Raw genomic sequence first — 21,266 nt, 5'->3', positions numbered from 1 at the left:
TCTTTTACGAACCGTGGTCACAAAGCTGAGAGTGGCGTTAAACAACAAAGAACTTTGTGAATTGTATTTGTTGTCACATATCAAGCTTACTTCTCCATCATGTATAGTGTGAGAGTGAGTGAGTTGAGTTTTAGGCCGTACTCGGCAATAGTAAAGCTATATGGCGGCGGTCTGTAAATACTCCAGTCTGGACCGGACAATCCTTTGATCAACAACATGAGCATCGATCTGTGCAATTGGGAACAGATGACACGAGTCAACCATGTCATCGAGTCTGATCACTTAGTCGCCTCTTACGACAAGCATAATCGTCTTTTACACGCAAGCATGGGTTGTTGAAGGCCTATTCTACCACGGACCTTCACGGGTCCCATCATGGATACAACGTCTTCGCTAGAGTATATTTGTTTCCACAATCCACCGGAACAGTGAGTGAGTGAGTTTAGTTTTACGCCGCACTCAGAAACATTCTAGCTATATGGCTGCAGTCTGTAAATAATCGAGTCTGGACCAGACAATCAAGTCATCAACAACATGAGCATCGATCTGCGCAATTAGGAACCGATGACATGTGTCAACCAAGTCAGCGAACCTGACCACCCGATCCCGATAGTCCCCTCTTACGACAAGCACCACCGGAACAGATTTTATTGGACTCTAAAGGCAAATTAGTAGTGAATAAGTGGGATTTGATTATTGTCAGTGACGCTGAAAATCGGTTAAGACACTCGGTCTTCCTGCTTGGTAAACATGTTCTGCCCTACAGTAGAATCCTCACAAACCAGCCATATTGGTCCAAGAATGTGCACATAGTCTTGGGTTACCCTTAGCTTGTGCGCGTGGCTCGTCGGCCGTGATGAGTTGAGAATACATTTTATTTAAATTAAAGACGTATTTTAATGTGTTCGAAATGTGTATCATGTTAATCATAGTGTCCCAAATATCCTCATGAAGATCCGAATATTGTTCATGCACGTGGAATATCTTGGAATATCCTGGTCGTTCTGGTGAATGTCCAGGGGACTCGTTAGAGGGTATTTCACACACGTGGACACAGGGAATATGGATTACTCTCTACGGCGAACTAAGTGACAAGATGTCCTTACCTGTTCGTAGTTAAAGTCATTCGACTGTTTAAATTTATAACACTAGCACCACATTTACACACAACTAAGCGCTCATTTCCCAGTACGGAGTTATTAGCAAATCAAATAAAGGTTCTACTATACAGTTTACGGAACAATATACACAAAATATCATCATCTTGAAAATGGCATTGACAACTGCATAAAGAATCTTCATTTGTGGAATCGAACGGGTCTTGTGCGTGACGAGCAAACACTTTGACCACAAGGCTACCCCACATGCCCCTATTCACAGTAAGAATTAAGCACATTGGTGCATGTGCTGAATATGTATGTTCCTCTGTGCTGAATTCTTAGCGTGAATAGAAGTGGTGGGGTAGCCTTGTGGCGTAAGCGTTCGCTGGTCACACAGAACACCCGGGTTCGATGGCCCACATGGGGACAATGTGTGAAGCCCATTTCTGGTGTATCCCGTTGGGATAACGCCGAATAATGCTAAAGCGGCGTAAAACTAAACTGACTCACTTAACATGACTAACTGACACCTGACTTAAAAAGCATTTCCTTATGATTACAGGCCAGAAGCTTACAACCTGATCGTGGAAATAGTTGTAAGGCCGACATAACGAGCCAACTGCGACACTGACCTGTTTCCGGAGAAAGGAGTGTGCAGAAAGTACCCGACCCCTGGGAGTGCCATTCTCTCCCCTGATGTACTTGTGACCTAATTAATCGAAGAGTTGACACACATGTCTTATTTAAACATCTGGTAGGCAATGAGATGCAGCAACATGCACCGCTGTTTGGAAACATGGCCCGCACTTACTTACCAAAAGACGTTAATGAACCCGTAAGGTGGTTATTGTGTTGACATGTGACTTACGCCTGGATGGTAGATACCTATTTCTTCTTTGTAGCTGATCCTTCCAGAGAACATCAAGGTGAAAATTGTGGAGATGACATATTCTAAAAAATTTGTATATGAATATATTTTTATATTTTGTGCCCATTCCTGTTTCATTCAAAGTCTTACTTTGGTATGGTCAAATATGATCTAGATGGGGAGAGATGAAAGGTCGATGTAATTGAACTACGAATTTGCCCCCTTTCGGGCACCTCTTTTAAAAACATAAACGAAATCGGTAAATATATTGAAGGGAAATAATAAGGGATCACAAGAAATCACAAGTGATCCTTATGTTTTCCAGTTATTTTTCATACGCTAAACAGTACGGAACTTGCGAAGAAACTTGAGAAATACTAAATGAACTCTCGTCCTTTCGTATGATCCTTCAATTTTCTCCCTCAGTATACCTCTATGTGGCTGTGCTTTAAATATTTCTTAATCCGCTGGTTACTACTGTAACATCTTTTTACATCTTGAACTGACATATTTTTGCAGGAAATGGTTCCAACATAGGAAAAAGGTGAACAAAGCGCATACTCGACAACACATCAATCTTGCATTAAAAAGTAGGAATTAACAGCAAAAGTTCGGTTTCAATTTACCTGACACAATTCCATTCACTCTGTAGATATAGTTTATATTACACAATAGTTCTGGAACCCTACACCTGCGTTGTCGTTGTCCAAAACAAATGTCGTTTAAGTCGTTAAGGAACGTCCATGAGCTTGTTCTCAGAATGTTTAGACCTTGACTGTGTCCAGACTGTATGTATTTCTCTGTTTGTTGAGCATGTCAATTTCACCTGCCATATTCCAGTTTGTCCGGCAGTGCGTGTGTGTGTTTACAGCTTCTCATTTATTCAGAGCACCACTGTCTGTGTTTCAGCTGTTCCTGAAATAGCCCTTGGGTAAACCACTAAATACTCCACATTCATCTCAGTTTGTTAATACGTCCATTAAGGTGTTGAGTTCAAGTAATGCATTGTCTCGATAAATACAAGTATTCCGCGTGAAGAATGAAACTGGTACAATATATCAACATTGTCTTGGCTGGAACACCAATAACAGTTCAAATCTCCCCTTCGAGAATCCATGAAGCTATGTAAGGCCAGTGAGAAAATCGTATAAGTTTAGTTTATGGCATAATTTGAAATGGCATTATTTCTTTTAAATCTCAGTAAGAAAATACACTGTGATTCAACTGAAGTGATAAATCTAATCTGATTAATACAAAGGAATGCAGATCACACCTAGAGTGAGTGAGTGAGTGAGTGAGTGAGGTTAGCAAAAATATTCCAGCAATATCACGATAGATTGTACCCATGTGAGGAATCGAACCCGAACCATTTGTTTGGGTAGGTGAGCGAGTGGTGTATTTCGCTTGTATTCCTCATTAGGGTACCCCACTGTCCTTGCACAGATGTTTGGTACAATACAGTCGGGAGGTTGAATGAGAAAGTACAGATTGTTTCACACCGCAACAGAACAAATTCATCTATTCGCGACTATGTCGAGTGAAAATTGGAGGTTGTTTTCAAAAACCGATTACAACACTATCCACTGGGAGATTCAGCCCAATAAACTTATCACGATCCGATCCTAATGCACTGGAGATCACGTGGATTTTTAGAAAGAGTGAGTGAGTTTAGTTTTACGCCGCTTTTTAGCAATATTCCAGCAATATCACGGCGGGGGACAGCAGAAAATGGGCTTCACATATTGTACCCATGTGGGGAATCGAACTTTTAGAAAGACAGTAAGGCAATAATTTGTAGTGTCAGTACCTATTTCTAGATTTTAAAATGATTCTAGACTACATAATTATTACCAAGACAGAACCATTCACACACGTATAACCCTGTACATCCTCTACGCAAGGCGAGCTTTCCCTAAACAGATTATATAAACATATGGATTGATATAAAATACATGAAGGCTAACAATAATATTAATGTCATTATCAATACTAAGTTTGAGGCATAGACGCATCACAAAAGTACCTTATTATTTTAAGCACGGCATTAATTAATAATATCATAAATATCCTAGGAATAACACTCGATCAGATCGCTGGCAAACATAATTTATATTTATAGCATTTTTACATATAACAATCTCGAATTATCGAGAATTAAATTCAGAGATTAAATGCAAACGCTTCCAAAATGGACGGTCAAATACCAGATAAGAAAATACAATATGATTTCACATTTTCCCAAACAAATTATAGGTTTACCTTTAGATCTGGATTAAGTAATACCGCGAGTTGTCAGCGTTCCTCCACTAGCCGCTCAAAATCACAGAATGGAAACTCGCCTCTGAACCGAATCCAAAGATGAAGGAGTATTCGCATTTCTAACATTCTCTTTATAGGCCGAGGCATTTTATACACTCTCTGTGTAACACACTGGAATTCAAGGGACATTCCCAAGTATCGACCATTTAAGCGTTGTATAAATGCTGTAGAATACAGCCGTTTCGAGGACCAGGATTTCGCAGACAATAACTAGCGATTTATGAAAGAGTGATATATTTGTACACGTTAGTGAATGAATGAGTCAGTTTAGATGTACACAGCTTTTAGCAATATTCCAGCAATATTACGACGGGAGACACCAGAAGTAGACTTGACACATTGTACCCATGTGGGAATAGTCCCCGACATTTCAGCATGGCAAACGAACGCCTTAGCCACTAGGCTACCACACCGCCCCTAAACTTGTATGACTTACAATATATCACCGTGCAAATTGTTGAAAGGTAACTACATTTGAGCAAGTATGTCGGCATAAGTTGAAATGAATAATGTGTGAAGAAGATTTATTTGTGGAATCGAACCCGGGTCGTCTGCGTCACGAGCGAACGCGCTAACCACTAGGCTACCCGATCCCCCACCCCTCCCACCCACCCATTCACGTTAGGAATTAAACAAGAGAAACAAAATAACCTTCTGTGCTTAATTCTTACTGTGAATAGGGGCGTTGGGGTAGCCTTGTGGTTAAAGTGTTTGATCGTCACGCAGAAGACCAGCATTCTGTTCCCCACATGGATACAATTAGTGGAACCCATTTCTGGTGTCCCCCGCCGTCGTGTTGCCAGAATATTGCAGCAGCGTAAACCAAACTCACTCACTCACTCGCTTGTCCTTATGATCTGGCTTTTATAATATTAGGTGCAGATTTTGGAGATATAATTTAACCCGTCAAAAATATTAAGTTATTGGGTATCATTTTGACAGAGTTTCTTTGTGTGAAGGTAGAGACTGAGTAGATTTCGCCTTCCATTCCAGAGGCTAACCAACTCAAAATGGCCCTTAGCCGCGGCTGCTCCTTGATCATAAGGCTTCTGTCAGTAACACGGCGTAACACTTCACTCAAAAGTCTAAAAATTAATCACAAAACAGTCTCGTTTCCTGTTGACTGGGTTCCCTAGTCCTGCGCAACGTAGTCTAAATATTCTGCACTGGTTATTGCACTAATTCATTTAAGTGGATCCATAATTATTAATCAGTAATATGTGATACGTCTAAGCACTAGTGTATATATACACTACGTTCCTTGTAATCCTTGCAAACACGTCTTACAGCGTACTCTGTCGTGCAGCGAGCACGTGGAAATCTCAAAAATAGCTCGACAGCTAGAAACGTTTGGCGGTCTACTCGTAGTACGGAAATGATATAATGTCTCTTTGTGCGATACAGAACAACACAGAACAAGTGCAAAGAACGCATAACATGGGTAACCAGTGAGCCAAATGCATTGAGAATCATTTTACGACATCATCATACTGGGACAGTCTGTTAATGTCGTGATGCCTACATATCGCCAGGAAATATGGAGTGAGTGAGTTTAGTTTTACGCCGCACTCAGCAATATTCCAGCTATATGGCGGCGGTCTGTAACTAACCGAGTCTGGACCAGACAATCCAGTGATCAAAAACATGAGCATCGATCTGCGCAATTGGGAACCGATGACATATGTCAACCAAGACAGCGAGCCTGACCACCCGATCTCGTTAGTTGCCTCCTACGACAAGCATAGTCGCCTTTTATGGCAAGCATGGGTTACGAAATATGGAAATATACTGATATTAAAGTTAAAAATTTTAATTCATTTGTAAATACCATTTTCTCATGAAACAAGGATTTGGAATTCAGTGTAGCATACTTGTTTGAGATGTCTATTTTCACCTTCCGAGAAAATAGGTTCAGTAGTAGGTCTTTGGTTGAGTGAGTTAGTGAGACTTGTCTTTCGGTTTTTTAGTCCCTCACTCACGGCGGCTTTTGCTTCATCACATTGCTTCTTTGAGTACAACTGCTTAAAACTTCACTTACTTAGATGGATCTAACGGACTCCAGAACAGAAGACGACGGTTTCGTCCGCGGTTCAACAGCTATCAAAATATTGAAAATATTAACTGGAGCTAGGAATTCTGAAATGTGTGAGGCATTTCTGTCCTCTTACGTAACGTTTGAACAGTTATGACATTTGATAAACTCTATATATGATTCCGAAACATGTCGTAAAGAGACATCCAACAATGTTCTGGGTAGAAAGTCCATTTGGCTAGCCACAGAAATAGAGAGAGGCTAGAACAGAGGTTAATACTGCATACCACTGTACGGTGTCTCTAAGATGTGGGAATGTGGACAATTACACGGATCATAGATAGAAGTGTTGTACGTTTGATTGCGAATCGCGCAAGTTTGCCTCCTGAATTCCCGACAAAGTTCCAGTTTCATGCGGAATCAAAATCTACCTATTTGACCTATACTAAACAACAGAACCATTCCAAAACTTCATCGTTTACCGGTTTCATTATCTTGCCATCATCCACTTCGAAATGTTATCAAATCACTTTATAAAATTTAGAAGCTTACAACGATTGTTCTACCAGCCAATGTGACATGTTTTCTGCTGGTTGCCTGGTAACGTTGGCATAGCAGATTACACAAAGGCCGATGTCACAGTTGAAGCATTTTCTGTTCCCACAGTGGTTACTATGTCATCCTCTCTGTCAGAACCTCTGTACCAATACGGTCCTTTCATGATGTGAGTGTTTCAAGATTCGTGATTGGTTGCAATCAGATTTAGTTGTGGAATCAGCGACGTTGTTGCAAAAGTGATCATTCATAAGGCCTCAATAATTTCCGTGTTTTATGAGAACCGGGAAATATGACCCTATTAGAAGAGAGGTTTGTAAGAAGATATGGCAAGTAACCTCGGTGAGGAGAGAACACAGGTGAAGCAGCTCTTGACAAGCCCATATCTCGACTACTGATACTGAACAGTGACTTCCTAGTGACAAACCCACTATCAAAAGTTACACTCGTGACCTCATGCAAAAAAGGTGGGACAGTCAAGTAGGAATAAATAAACTTCATGAAATAAGGCCACCAATTGGTTATACCTACTCGAGTTGTCAGTCAAGACGTAATGGGGTAATTGCCGTACATGGCAACGAAGGCACTGCATAGATGTAAACCGAAACCTCGAACACAGATCAACGCAGGGACTGCACACAGGTAAACCGAAACCTTAAACATAGATCAAAGCAGGCACTGCATACAGGTGAACCGAAACAGTAAACACAGATCAACGCAGGCACTGCATACAGGTATTCCGAAACCTTAAACACGGATCACAGATAATGAATTTGCTTATTCCCTTCTGCAGATTAAATGTCATTGACTTATCAACAGGCCGCTGTCATTGCACTTGGTGCAAGTTCTGTGATAAAAGTAGTGTGTTTGACAATTCAGGGTTTACTACCTTGCCAAATACCACAAAAAGGAAAGCAGTTCCACTGAAATAGAAAATATAGCTGCTTCTTTATTCCATTTGAAGTCATTTATTATTGTTTGTAACGAGTGGTTTCTCACAGTGAGTGGGGCGTTACGCCGCTTTTAGCAACATCACGCCAAGCGACACCATACGGGTAATCGATCTCGCACAGTCGCCGTGACGAGCTGACGCTTTAACCATTGAGCTACCCGACCAACATCTGACGATCTGGAAGTGACCTAGCTCATTCGATGTAGACACTCATTCATTCAAATAAATATACACTCTTGGATTACGGTCTAATGACCGTGTAGAGACTCGAACCCGGGTCTTCAATACGACGAGAGGACACTTTAACCACTAGGCTAACGAATCACACCTTAGATGTACTTGCATCTGAAAACATTGTGGAAAGTGATATGTGTTCTAGACTTGGTTACAATCCCTCCGCGACACCTGGTGTTGTAATTTGGAATATTCTATATTCAATGTATTACGTGCAGAAGCAACTTTGAGGGACAAAATCATACAAATTTCATTATGGTCCAAAGACCAAATTGCATTCAGTGCAAATGTCGTACTTTAGTGAACACCTTCTAGTACTGCCATTTTGTTTTGATGTAAACACGGTGATGATTTGGGAGACGAATCATCGCTCAGAGTTAATATTCTACGCCATCTGCGCATGTTCTGACATCAACTAAGTGACGGTGAAGGTTACGAATCCAACATGGCTGTTCCCTGTAGGTACTCTGAGTGACGACTAGTCGCTAAAACCGGGATCGTCAGATTGTATTTGCAGCTCACCCAGTGGGTGTTCGACAAATATCTAATTGGAATTTATTCAGCTTACAGAATATAAAAGCAACGAGCGGGGTGTGTTCCGTTCTGAAGACATTATTTGTTCGCGACGATTTGCGACCTTGGCCAAGCGTCAACATTTAATCTGACGTTCACACTTTAGACGTAGATGGACGGGACTGCGCATGCGTCAAAGGTCAATACTGACCCGTCCGCCCAGTTCTGTCTCTGTCGCTGCGGTATTCTGGGTCGGGGGCAGGATTTAGCTCTCTTGGCAGAGGTTTCAGGGCATTTATCGTAAATCGCCGCATCTAAGCCGCGTGTATTGTTTAGTCTTTACGACTGTTTTCATTCGACTTAGCGTTGCTATTGTTGTCTGGGGGTTCCCCGCCCTTTGAGGAAGTATGTTAAAACTGCCTTGTTGTGGCGGTCGACAGTCTATAACGTCACGAATAGCAGCAAGTGGTATTTCGGAACATGAACAATGAACATGAAATAAGATACATAACAACAAACATTAAATCTACTGGCTGCGTATTTTCGGCATATTTCGTTTACGTGACTTCATTTAAAGCTGTCCTGGCTGACGAAATATTAAAAAATAAACCGGATTTGGGGAAGGGGTGTCTGAAGGAATATCGCTGGTCCTTTCTCAGTTCGCAAGGAGTGAGTGAGTGTGGTTTTACGCCGCTTTTAGCAATATTCCAGCAACATCACGGCGGGGGACACCAGAAATGGGTTTCACTTATTGTACCCATGTGGGGAATCGACCCCGGGTGTTCGGCGTGACGAGCGAACTCTTTAACCATTAGGCTACCCCTCCACCACGTTACGCAAGGAAATGATAGGTTAGTGTTTTTACCAATAACACGTAAGACATTACAGGGAAAACACTGTATAAGAGCAGACGTCATTTTGTCTGCTATTTTTTGCATATTATATTATCAAACCATAAGGGACTTCTGAAGATAAAGCGCCAACTAATCAACATGGCCAGGTGCGAAATGGGTACCAGGCAAAACGCATAGGTAATTTTGGCGTTTGTAATCAGTTTCACAGTGCTTGTCCTGTCGCAGAAAATCTGCGTATTTAACACACAAATTATCTCAAACATGCAGAGAATATAAAAGCTTGTTGAGTCAATGCAACTGGGGTCGAAGTTCAGACAATCTAAGCTTGTAATTTGCTGTTGTTTAGAAAATACTTTGTTTATTGTTTGCCAGTTAACTGCTCAGTGCTGATTGAATACCTGACCTGCTTTACGTTTTTACATATATATTAACAATCACAGTTGATGTCTTGATGTTCTATGGTACACTTTGTGTGGTACACCTTTCGTGATGTATTCAAAACTTCTCGAAACATGTTATGTATATTCCAAAATGCCGACACATATCTCAGTATAAGGAGATGACGTCGATACTATCTTGATTGTGATAGGGTCCTGCTCAGTCTTTGAACATAAAATTGTGTATCAGTTGAACCTGTTTCTTTCAGTCGACTGACTGTCCAATTGGCCAAGTGCTGGATTCAAACGGTCAGTGTGCTTGTAGTCCACCTTGGAAAACCGGGGAACACTGTGACATGTACTATTAGGGTTGGTGATGGAATTGGTTACACGTTGTAACCTGTTAACCTGTTAACAACTTTTAGATAGTCAGTTAATGGTAATTTATGTATGGAGTGAATGAGTGAGTTTAGTTTTACGTCGCACTCAACAATATTACAGCTATATGGCTGTGGTGTGTAAATAATCGAGTCTGGATCAACCCAGTGATCAACAGCATGAACATCGATCTGCGCAATTGGAAACCGATGACATGTGTCAACCAAGTCAGCGAGCCTGACCACCCAATCCCCTTAGTCACCTCTTACAAGTATAGTCGCTTTTTGTGGCAAGCATAGGTCCCTGAAGGCCTTTTCTACCCTGGACCTTCACGGGTCATCATAACGAGTATCATATCAGAAGTATTGAAAACGCTAAACGTACAGTTAGACCTGGGTCTGGCCGGCTAACTCGTGACAGTGACGATCGTGTTTAACAGTTCACGTTAAAGTTGATGTAACATCTGGTCAGTAAGTCCAAGTTACACAGCCAGTGACACTATGGTCACACCTTGATCTTTCAGCATCTGTTGGCGACGTGGTCACACAAGGGAGACAACCCTTGTTTAAACAGCTGCCCACAGCAGTTCCGACAGTGCAGGTCAATATACGTTGTGGGGGCAGGTATGCGTGTCAGTGTGTTAGCGGGGACAGTGTTAGCAGTGTGTGGCCCAACCATGTCACGATTCACACTGGGTCACATAGATATGCGTCGGTGAGGTACAGAGTCGTGCAATAACTATTCGGACACTTGACGTAATGTCTTACGTGTTAATTTAATGTAGGATAAATAATTTTCATGAATTTAATTTTCGTAATACCCATGTCAAATTTTGCACATTTGTGAGGGATCTTTATACCTACAATCACAAGTTTACTTTTCCATTGCTTATGTGTCGAAAGGTGACAATTTGCTGAACATATGCACAGTTTCAAAACTCCTTTAACATGGCAGCCTATGGGATTGTGGATTGTGGAACCATACGTTAGTTGACAAATGTGATGCCATTAGTTAAATAGTGGTCGGAAAATTGTAAAGAAATTGGAGTGAGTTTAGTTTTACGCCGCACTCAGTAATGTTCCTCCTATATGGTGGCGGTCTGTAAATAATCGTGTCTGTAGCAGACAATCCAGTGGTCAACAGCATGAGCAACGATTTGCATAACTGGGAACCGATGACATATGTCAACCAAGTCAGCGATCCTGACCACCCGATCCTGTTAGTCGCCTCTTCCGTGAAGCATAGTCGCCTTTGTGGCAAGCGTGGGCTAGTGAGGACTTACTCTACACAGGATCTTCATGGATCTACCAGTGATACAAGATGTTTGGTACCTGACGTATAAAAACAGAATTAGAACCAGGAAACTCATGTTCAGAATGCACTGGAGCGGTTGGATAGCCTTGTGGTTAAAGCGTCCATCCGTCACGGACAAGGCCCGGTTCGAGTCCCAAATGGTTACAAACAGCGATAAGAAACCTCCGATTAATTCGATAGGGGTACTGAAATTTGTTCAGTCAGTCAGTCAGTTCAGTAGCCAAACTCCATGAATGTATATCGCAAGGCGACCTTGTCGACAAAAAAAATAAATGATGGCATTAAAATGCCACATCACAGAACCGTTTATCAGTCAGTTGTGCTCCGTTTGCAAGTCTAATGTTAGTATAGCTTTCATGTGGTCCTTCCTTTAATGTTTTAATTACCTGTGGATATCGTACGTTAGCCATACAGCAATGGTATAGTATCTGCTTTTAACGCAGCCTTCTTTAATGAGTTATATGTGCTACTGATATATCCTATGTCAAAGTTTCGGCCCGTGGATTTGGATGCCTTGGAACTGGGAGGCCCAATGTGCCAGGGCACTCATCAGCATCTAGCAATCAAACAAGTGGCAATCCATGGCACGGTGGTTTGTCCTTATAGGCCATGGAAATCAGAGTGAGTGAGTTTACTTTTACGCCGCACTCAGCAGTATTCCAGCTATATGGCGGCGGTCTGTCAATAATCCAACCTGGACCAGACAGTCCAGTAATCAACAACATGAGCATCGATCTGCGCAATTGAAAACTGATGACATGTGACAACCAAGTCAGAACACCTGATCCCATTAGTCACCTCTTACGACAACCACAATCGCCGCTTATGGCAAGCATGGGTTGCTGAAGGCCTATTCTACCCCGGACCTTCACGGGTCGATGTAGGTCAGAGTTCTATCGATTATGCGCAACGTCCCTTATAACACAAATGATACCAAGTTTGTCAGCACCACATTAACAGACAGGCTTTTGTATTTGGTAATTTGAGCTTGAGTGAGTGAGTTTAGTTTTACGCCGCACACAACAATGTTCCAGCTATATGGCGGCGGTCTGTGAATAATAGAGTCTGGACCAGACACTCCAGTGATCAACAACATGAGCATCGATGTGCGCAACTGGGAACAGTTGACACGTGTCAACCAAGTCAGCGAGCCTCACCACCCGATCCCGTTAGTCGCCTCTTACGACAATGAGCTTGAGGTCCATAATACATACATTTGGCAAAAGTAAATACATACTGGGTAAAGATAAGTATGGTTTAGTATTGATTTATGTTACTTTTATTTATATATAGATATTTAAAATATGTATAGTGTCCGATGACAATCGGATGAAGGTATCATCGTTTCAGATGTACTGAAAAGCAATCCGAACTTTGTTGGGAACATTTTGGACATAATGATAAAACATGGAGTTTATCTTCTATATAGTCAAAGCCAACAGCATGACAAATGAGGCAGAGACGTGTGTTATTATGGCCACATTCCACTGCAAGGCTGAAGTTACAACACCAAAACCGAGTTATGATTTTACGTTGATTTGGTAGCAATTTGCTGGTTAAATAAGGTTCGACGCTTAGAGATGATTTAAATTGTGAATAATAATTACATCTGGATGAGCAAATAACACGATAACACGAACACACGTGTTGCTCGAAGTATTATGAACGACCACTCGCCAGATCTCACTAGTTACAGATCAATAGGCGACTCCTTGAATGCACGGGACAATCGTTAGCTATCCCTTACAGTTTGAAATGAATGTGAGCAGACATTTTAGCAAATCTCATTTTGTTTGAGGTGATCTGATGCTTGCGTAAAATCATCTTTGCGCCTGTGCCCAACATATATGGAGAGGGAGGTCGCCGTAGCTCTTCTAGTGCCTTGGTAGTAGGGTCGTCTTTACGGCTCTGCCCTACATGTATGGAGAAGGAGTGTCGCCGTAGCTCTTTAGTGCCTTGATAGTAGGGTCGTCTTTACGGCTCTGCCCTACATGTATGGAGAAGGAGGGTCGCGGTAGTTCCTCTAGCGTCTTGGCAGTAGGGTCGTGGCATGTGGGTAAGCCAGTTGGACACCTTGCTCTGTTCATCCGTCAGCTGACCAGTAGGGCGACATAAGGCGTGTGTCCACGATCAGACCGCATGTGTCAACACTGACCATGTGTTTGTCTAACAGCCATTACCGTCGAAAATTCACTGGGCTACAAACAGCAGCTTGTTGACCTTTCTGTCAATGCTTCTTTGTTTATTGTTAAAGTGTTGAGTATTCTTCGGCTTATAGTATTTTCACATGAGTAGGGTCTATTCACTTATTCGGCGACGGACGAAAAATAAAATGTGATATGTGCTATGTATTTTATGCTCATATTTCAAGAGACAGATCTCTTATCGCTGATATGTTTTGTCAATGTATGGGGAGGTCAGAAATCGAGGCTTGATATTCCGCCCCTTGTTTTAGATGCTACATACTCACTGATATTCCGTCCCTTCATTTGAGACGCTGTACACCCTCTGATATTCGGCTCCGTGCTTTAGACGCTGTATACCCTCTGATATTCCGCTCCTTTTTTAGACACTGTATACCCTCTGATGTTCCGCCCTTGTTTTAGATCCTGTAGCTTCAGTGCTCGTCTGTGTTTAAATATCGGTCTCACCAGAATTGAAAAATTCAACAAATGAAGTCCGATTTTTAGAATTACCAAACCAATTTTGAGTACTCACATTCTGTTTTTCCTTTGATTTTTTAAAGAATGGTTTCAATAGTGGTTTTAAATGTTTACATGTGGGCGACACCATTTACCTTCTTAACACAAGAAGAGTTTTTATTCATTTCTAACACCTTTTCTACAATTTAAAATCTCAGTACCTTTCAGTTCCTAAACTTGTTTAAAGACAAACATCTTTCCCTTTACGGTAATTCACATCACATCATTTATTTGCATCATGATCTATGTTTAAACATGTTTTCAATGATCAAAACGCGTATCAATGTAGAGGAATATTGACACTAAGGATGCTCCAGTATTTATATATTTCATCTGACCTGAAAGTCAAGTTATCGCGTCATCTATTGAGTCATTTGTAACTGTCGGTTAGTACTGTCTTGTACACACGAAGTGCTCGAATTTTCAAAGTCTTTACTAAATACGCTAGAAACGTGAGTGACCCGTGACCCGGGACCTGGTTGACACATGTCATCGGTTCCCAATTGCGCAGATCTATGCTCATGTTGTTGGTCAATGGATTGTCTGGTCCAGACTCGATTATTTACAGACCGCCGCCATATAGCTGGAATATTGCTGAGTGCGGCGTAAAACTGACTCACTCACTCACTCGAAATGTGAGCATGGAAAACTATGTTTCCTTGGTGCTGATGACCGCACGCAGGAACGTTCCAGTGATCAACAGCATGAGCATCAACGTACGCAATTGGGATACGATCCCAGCGAGCCAGACCACCCGATCCTGTTAGTCGCCTGTTATGACAAGCATAGTCGCATTTCATGGCAAGTATGGGTTGTTGAAGGCCTATTCTACCTCAGGACCTTCAAGGGTCCACATCACACAGCATAATCAACATAGTCTAAGACTGTCCCAAACAAATGCCAAGGAACGGCGGTAGGACACGATAGAAAGTGTCATTTATATTATTTCAGTGTTGTCACAACACCAGTGTACAGTACACAACTCTGTGCACCCACGAATCCTTTGGTATATGACCATATGGTGGCCTCATGAATACGTGCACACACCTAGTTGCGGGTACAGCAACGTGCAATGAACGTGGACAAGGGACCGTGACTGTGTGTCCCAGTCCACCCAGCTATTAATGGGTACCGTGTTAGGATGAGAAAGCCACAACAAACTCGGTGCACCAAGTGGCAGCAAGAGTTGTATACTCCCAGGGGAACTGAGATTGAAACACGATGTGCTGTTGAGAGTGATCGACGGAAAATACCAGCGCCTTTAGCTCACACTAGAGCGTAGATATGTGCACTATATAAATATCCTATATCATTAAGGTTTAACAAAATCATATCAGAAGAAACAATGAAAGTAAAATGTTAACCGGAGAAAAGATCTAAAACATAATGGAGAAACATTTCCTGCACCACATACATGGATTCTTGAAATAGGGTTTAACACCGCAAGACAATTGTCACAAAACTATCATGCTAGCCCTATATTTTCACGTAATACCAGAGCTCGGGTTCAGATTAATACATATCTTACATGACAGTTTTATTAACAAAGTCTGCATTTCTCTTCCTATCAGTGAGTGAGGGAGTTGAAATTTAACGTCACATTCACATGAGGTTTTATTAACAAAGTCTGCATTTCTCCTCCTATCAGTGAGTGAGGGAGTTGAAATTTAACGTCACATTGACAATATTGTGACGAGGATCTGAATAATAGTGAGTGACTGAGTGAGTTTAGTTTAACGCCGCACTCAGCTATCCAGTGATCAACAGCATGAACATCGATCTGCGCAATTGGGAACCAATGACATGTGTCAAACAAGTGCGCGGGCGTGACCATCCGATCCCGTTATTCGCCTTTCATGTATGGTAAGCAAGGGTTGTTGAATGCTTGTTCAACCTATGACCTTCAAGGGTAATAAAAAAGCTAATAATGAAAGTCAAATTATAAAACCCAGTCAGCGAAGGACAGTAAAATAACAAGGGGATCAGAGATACCGATATAACACTAACTAATATAAAAGTAGTATGAAAAGGTGAAAACTGTCAACTGTAGAAAACAATACAATATATATAATATATATACAATATATATGTATGTATATATGTGTGTGTACATATGTGTGTACATATATATACATATACATACATACATACATATACATATACATACATATATATATATATATATACATATATACATACACACATATATATATACATACACACACACTAATATATATATATATATATGTGCCAACAAGTGAAGGTAGATCACCATACCAAGAACCATAGGGACTGACAGTGCATTTACTTACTGAATGGACCCTAACTGGATTTACACCATTTCTTGAGCCTTTAGCAATTCAGTCAAATCTAGCCATACATTAAAAATGATACAGATTTGACTAAAGACGTGGTAGAAATACATTTACCTTGAACGTTTTGGGACGTAGCTCACTCTCAAAGGACACACTTCCTAAATGAGCATGAAAGAAAATAAGAACTCCGCTATCAACGCGTCATAGGTTTACTTAGAAGATAGCTGCGTGCAATTCTGTGCGCCAAATATACCGGTAGCTAGGTTGGGAGTTTCATTTAACGTCAAAAGGGAGGTAGACACTTTTTTATAGTACGTCTAGACTGATAGCAGCATCGTAAGGTACAGGCGCCGACAGCGATAGTTCTCATTGGTGAGCCATAAGACTCCGATATGGCGAACATGGTTCACGTGTATGGGTTAAGCGGTTTGTGGTGATTCGGCTTAAGGGGTGTGGGGCATTCCGGGTTAAACAACTGTTTACGGGGTAAAGGGATTGTTGAAATACGGGTGAAAGGGTTGGAAGGAATTCTGGGAAAGAGGGTTAGGTGTTCGTCGTGAGGGAGTAAAAGAATTCGGGGAAGGAGGGTTGTTGGAAAAGAGGGTTAAGGGTCCAGCAGGGAATTCAGTTTGAGGAGTGAGTGAGTGAACGGCTTTAGTTTTACGCCGCACTCAGCAATATTCCAGCCATACGGCGGCGGTCTGTCAATAATCGAGTCGACAATCGACAATCCCGTGACGAACAACGTTGTGGCCATGGCAAGCATGGGTTGCTGAACGCCTATTCTACCCCGGGACCTTCAGGGGTCTGAGTGTAATTATAAATGATAAGTGAGTAAGGTTTTTACGCCACTTGTAGCAATATTCCAGCAATATTCCAGCAATATTCCAGCAATATCACTGTGGGAGGCACCAGAAATGGGCTTCACATATTTTACTCTTCGGCGCGACGACAGAACGCTTTAACCCACCGCCCCGTAATATAAGGACTGGATGTAATATGGACGTAGAGCTTCAGAGTTACTGAGATGAAGGGTTTGCAGTGATGCGATACTGCAATAGCATATAATTACCCCTGCAGAAAATGTCTCATTATTACAGGCGAATGAGAATTTTAATTGTTTCAAGTGATCGTAACTCCAGTGTTAGTGAGTGAGTTTAGTTTTACGCCGCTTTTCGGCAATACCCCAGCAATATCACGGCGGGGGACACCAGAAAATGGGCTTCACACATTGTACCCATGTGGGGAATCGAACCCAAGTCTCCGTCGTGAAGAGCGAACGCTTTAACCACAAGGCTATCCCACCGCCCCAACTCTAGTGTTAAGAAGTCATCCTTGCTCTTGCTGTGCAACGAGGATGATAACAGGATGATCTCCAGTCGGTCAATATCATCATTGTCACAAATTATTTTGCTGTGAAAAAAAGCCACTACTTTTCAAAGCGAAGTTAAAGTCACTAACAAATATTCACACACAGGCGAGTGAGTGAGTTAATATTTAACGTCACATCGGCAATATCTCAGCCATATCGTGACGAGAACACTCAAATGAACACTTAAATGAAATATATGCATATTGTAAAAATCTGTCAACGAAGGACAGTAAAACGACTAGAATATCAAACTTTCAATTAAAACTAGCATGAAACGTTTAAACTAATATCACCATTTAGACAATACAATATAAAAACAGGCAATAGATCGCCAACAACTGAAGGTAGATAACCATACTAGGGATCATGGGTACTTACAGTACCTTTGCTACCTGCATGTACTGTAGCTGGATTTACACCATCCCTTCTTCAGCTGCTGGCGAGTGTACAAAATGCTAGCCAAAATTAAACAACAAGAATACTACGATTAAACACCTGGTAGATCTAAATTTACATCGAATGCTTTGGGACTTACGTACCCTCTCAGGAGGACAATAATTTTAGAATACTTCAACCCCCTTTGAGGGTACAGCCAATAACAGTTCTAGTTACCAATATAAACTACCAATTATTAAAATATATTTATTTACAGCACACACTATTCACACCTCAACCAAGAAATCAATATCCTTCAAAAAATCAATGATTAAATGAGAATTAACAGTGTTAAAAAGATCCTTGATAGTTTTGACATTGAAATATTTATCCCTTGTGAGGGAGAATTCAACACAGTGAAGCAGGATATGCTTGTCCGTGACTCTCTCATCACAAGGGATACAAAACGCAGGATCCTCACCTTTTAACAAGTATACATGAGTATATCTATTATGGCCAATACATCGTCGTAAAATAACATCTCCAAATCTGGACTGACAGACCCAAGTAGGTGTAACCAATATACGGTTTTATTTCATGTAATCTATACCTACTTGAGTGTCCCACTTCTTTTGCATCAGATTACGTATATAAGTTCTAATGCTAGCTTTGTAATCAGTGTGTTATAGTGTCTACTTCAGGACAGCCCTGTCCAAATATTTCTACAGACCCAAAAGTATGTAGCCAGGCTATAAGATATTTAGTTATTATTATTATTCAATCTGCAATCTTGATCTTTATCACTACAGCAAAGTACATTGTTTTGTCAGCTACCTTGTTCCCCTTTGTCAATTCCATTAATTATTGTATATGACATTTATGTCCTTTAATGGTCATCCCCCTTGGCAGTGTCTGTCATCACACCAACTGTAGAAGGAAGTGCTATTGTTTCTCTATCTGTCCATTGTTGAATCTTTGCCTGTCTATTGTTGTTAAAAACTATATGTATGTATGCTCACATCTATACTGGTACGTGAGACGCGAGATGTGAGTGTGGAGTCCGGCATTCCGACTGTCTTTGTAGGGACGACCGCGAGCAGGATTGTGCCGCGAGCAGGAAAGGCCCTGGGGTTGAGCTGGAAGTCCGCTCACCTCATTCATGTATACTTGTTTGTTATGTCTTGTGAAACCAACTAAAAAGGTTTGAACAACTAAACTATGCCTTCGTCTTCACCAACGTATTCTTTTCTCTTACCATCAACGTAATACTCATCTTAATCATGAGCACGTTGACAAGTGTATGGAATAAGAAGTGGTGTCACAGATTTGTTGAGTGCTGCCTTGGCAGCAAGATTGGCCATTGTGTTACCTGAAATGCCTACATGGCTGGGTAACCAACAGAAGACGATGTCGCACTGGCCAGTAGCAAGATTATTATGCAATTCAATAATGTCAATTAAAAGTGGATGTTTACATGATAAATTTTAATCGCCAGAAGACAAGAGAGAGAGTCTGAATAGATTACATATTGTTTACTTTTACGGTGTCTTTGAATATATTTAATATGGCGTTAGCTTCAGCTGTAAACTTAGAACTATTATCTTGTAATCTAGAAGATATTGTTCTGAATCCAATGACAATGGCACAAGCCATCTGTAAATAAGGATTTATAATTGCTATACTTATGTTTCAATTGATGATATTCTTGTTTATACTGTAATTCATTCGTTTCTGATTTTTTAAATGTAGTTACTGTTAGGTCATCTTGTGGCCTAACCATCTGCCAAGGAGGAGAAGAAAGAAGACGGCAGGAAGCTATGTTTTCCAGCTCAATGCCGGTCGAAGAAAGAAAGGGTTTAACTCTGTGCCCCAGAGGTAGAACAAGAGAAGACTTCTTGTCGCACAAATCCTCACGAAGTGGATTGAACAGACAGTTATATGCAGGGTTAGATTCACTGGAGTGTAATTTAGTATTGTATTGTAAAGATAATTTAATACGACGTTGTGTAAGAGATGGTTCATCGGCTTCAACGTAGAGACTCTCAAAAGGTGACAAAGTCTTAGACCTTGGTGATGGACAGAATCTAATAGTTTCAGGTTGCTTTTGCAGGCTCCACCATATATGATATACGATGACGTCATATTAAAGTTTTGAGCGGATGAGTGATCTATATAAGTGAAGGAGGGTAGTCTCCCCACTCCCCACTCCCCACTCTGAATTAGAAACAACCTTTCAAGAATTGCCTTCAAGGATTAGGCTTTTAGGGATTTAATATGGGGCAAAAAAGCCAAATGTGAATCGGAAATAAGCCCCAAAAACTTAGCCCCCTTGACAACTTTGATAGAGGTGCCACTAAGAAATAGTTCTGGGTCTTTATGAGGTTTATATTTACGGCAGAAATGTACACAATTGGTTTTGGATTTAGAAAATTAGAAGCCATTTTCAAGGCACAATTTATCTATTTTGTTCAGCACAGCTGCAGTTGCCGTTCAATAGTATGCTCATTTTTCCCACGACAAGAAATATCAAAATCATCCACAAATAACGATCCATCAATTGAATCGTTTAAAACTTTTGATAAACTATATATCTTTATACTAAAAAGTGTGACTGACAAAGAACTGCCTTGTGGCACAACCTGATCCTGATTGTAATATCAGACAGGGTAGAACCCACGCGGACTTGAAATTGTTTGTTATTTAAGAATTTGGCTATGAATTCACGCAAACGGCCTCGCAAACCGAAATCATTTAAATCTCTTAAAATGCCATATTTCCAGGTTGTGTCATATGCCTTCTCGAGATCAAAAAGATAGACACAGCGTGTTGTTTATTAATCAGCGAGTTTTTCACAAATGATTCCAAACGCATTAAGTGATCGACAGTACTTCGACAGTATATCTGTTATGAGGTTATTTGTTTCCAAGTACCAAACTTGTCAATTATTTATCATGCGTTCCATGGTGTTACACACACAGCTAGTTAATGAAATCGGATGGATAATAA

At 41.0% G+C, this 21,266-nt stretch overlaps 1 protein-coding gene across 1 annotated transcript in view; it reads right to left on the bottom strand.

The window, feature by feature from the left end:
- LOC137256259 (uncharacterized) overlaps positions 1–21,266 on the bottom strand; it is a 65,875-nt gene that overhangs the window by 30,492 nt on the left and 14,117 nt on the right. The window lies entirely within an intron of this gene.

Source organism: Haliotis asinina, chromosome 11, assembly GCF_037392515.1.
Source record: "Haliotis asinina isolate JCU_RB_2024 chromosome 11, JCU_Hal_asi_v2, whole genome shotgun sequence".
Classification (NCBI taxonomy): domain Eukaryota; kingdom Metazoa; phylum Mollusca; class Gastropoda; order Lepetellida; family Haliotidae; genus Haliotis; species Haliotis asinina.
The sequence above is the reverse complement of the archived record's forward strand: the minus strand, read 5'-3'. Positions and strand labels throughout refer to the sequence as shown.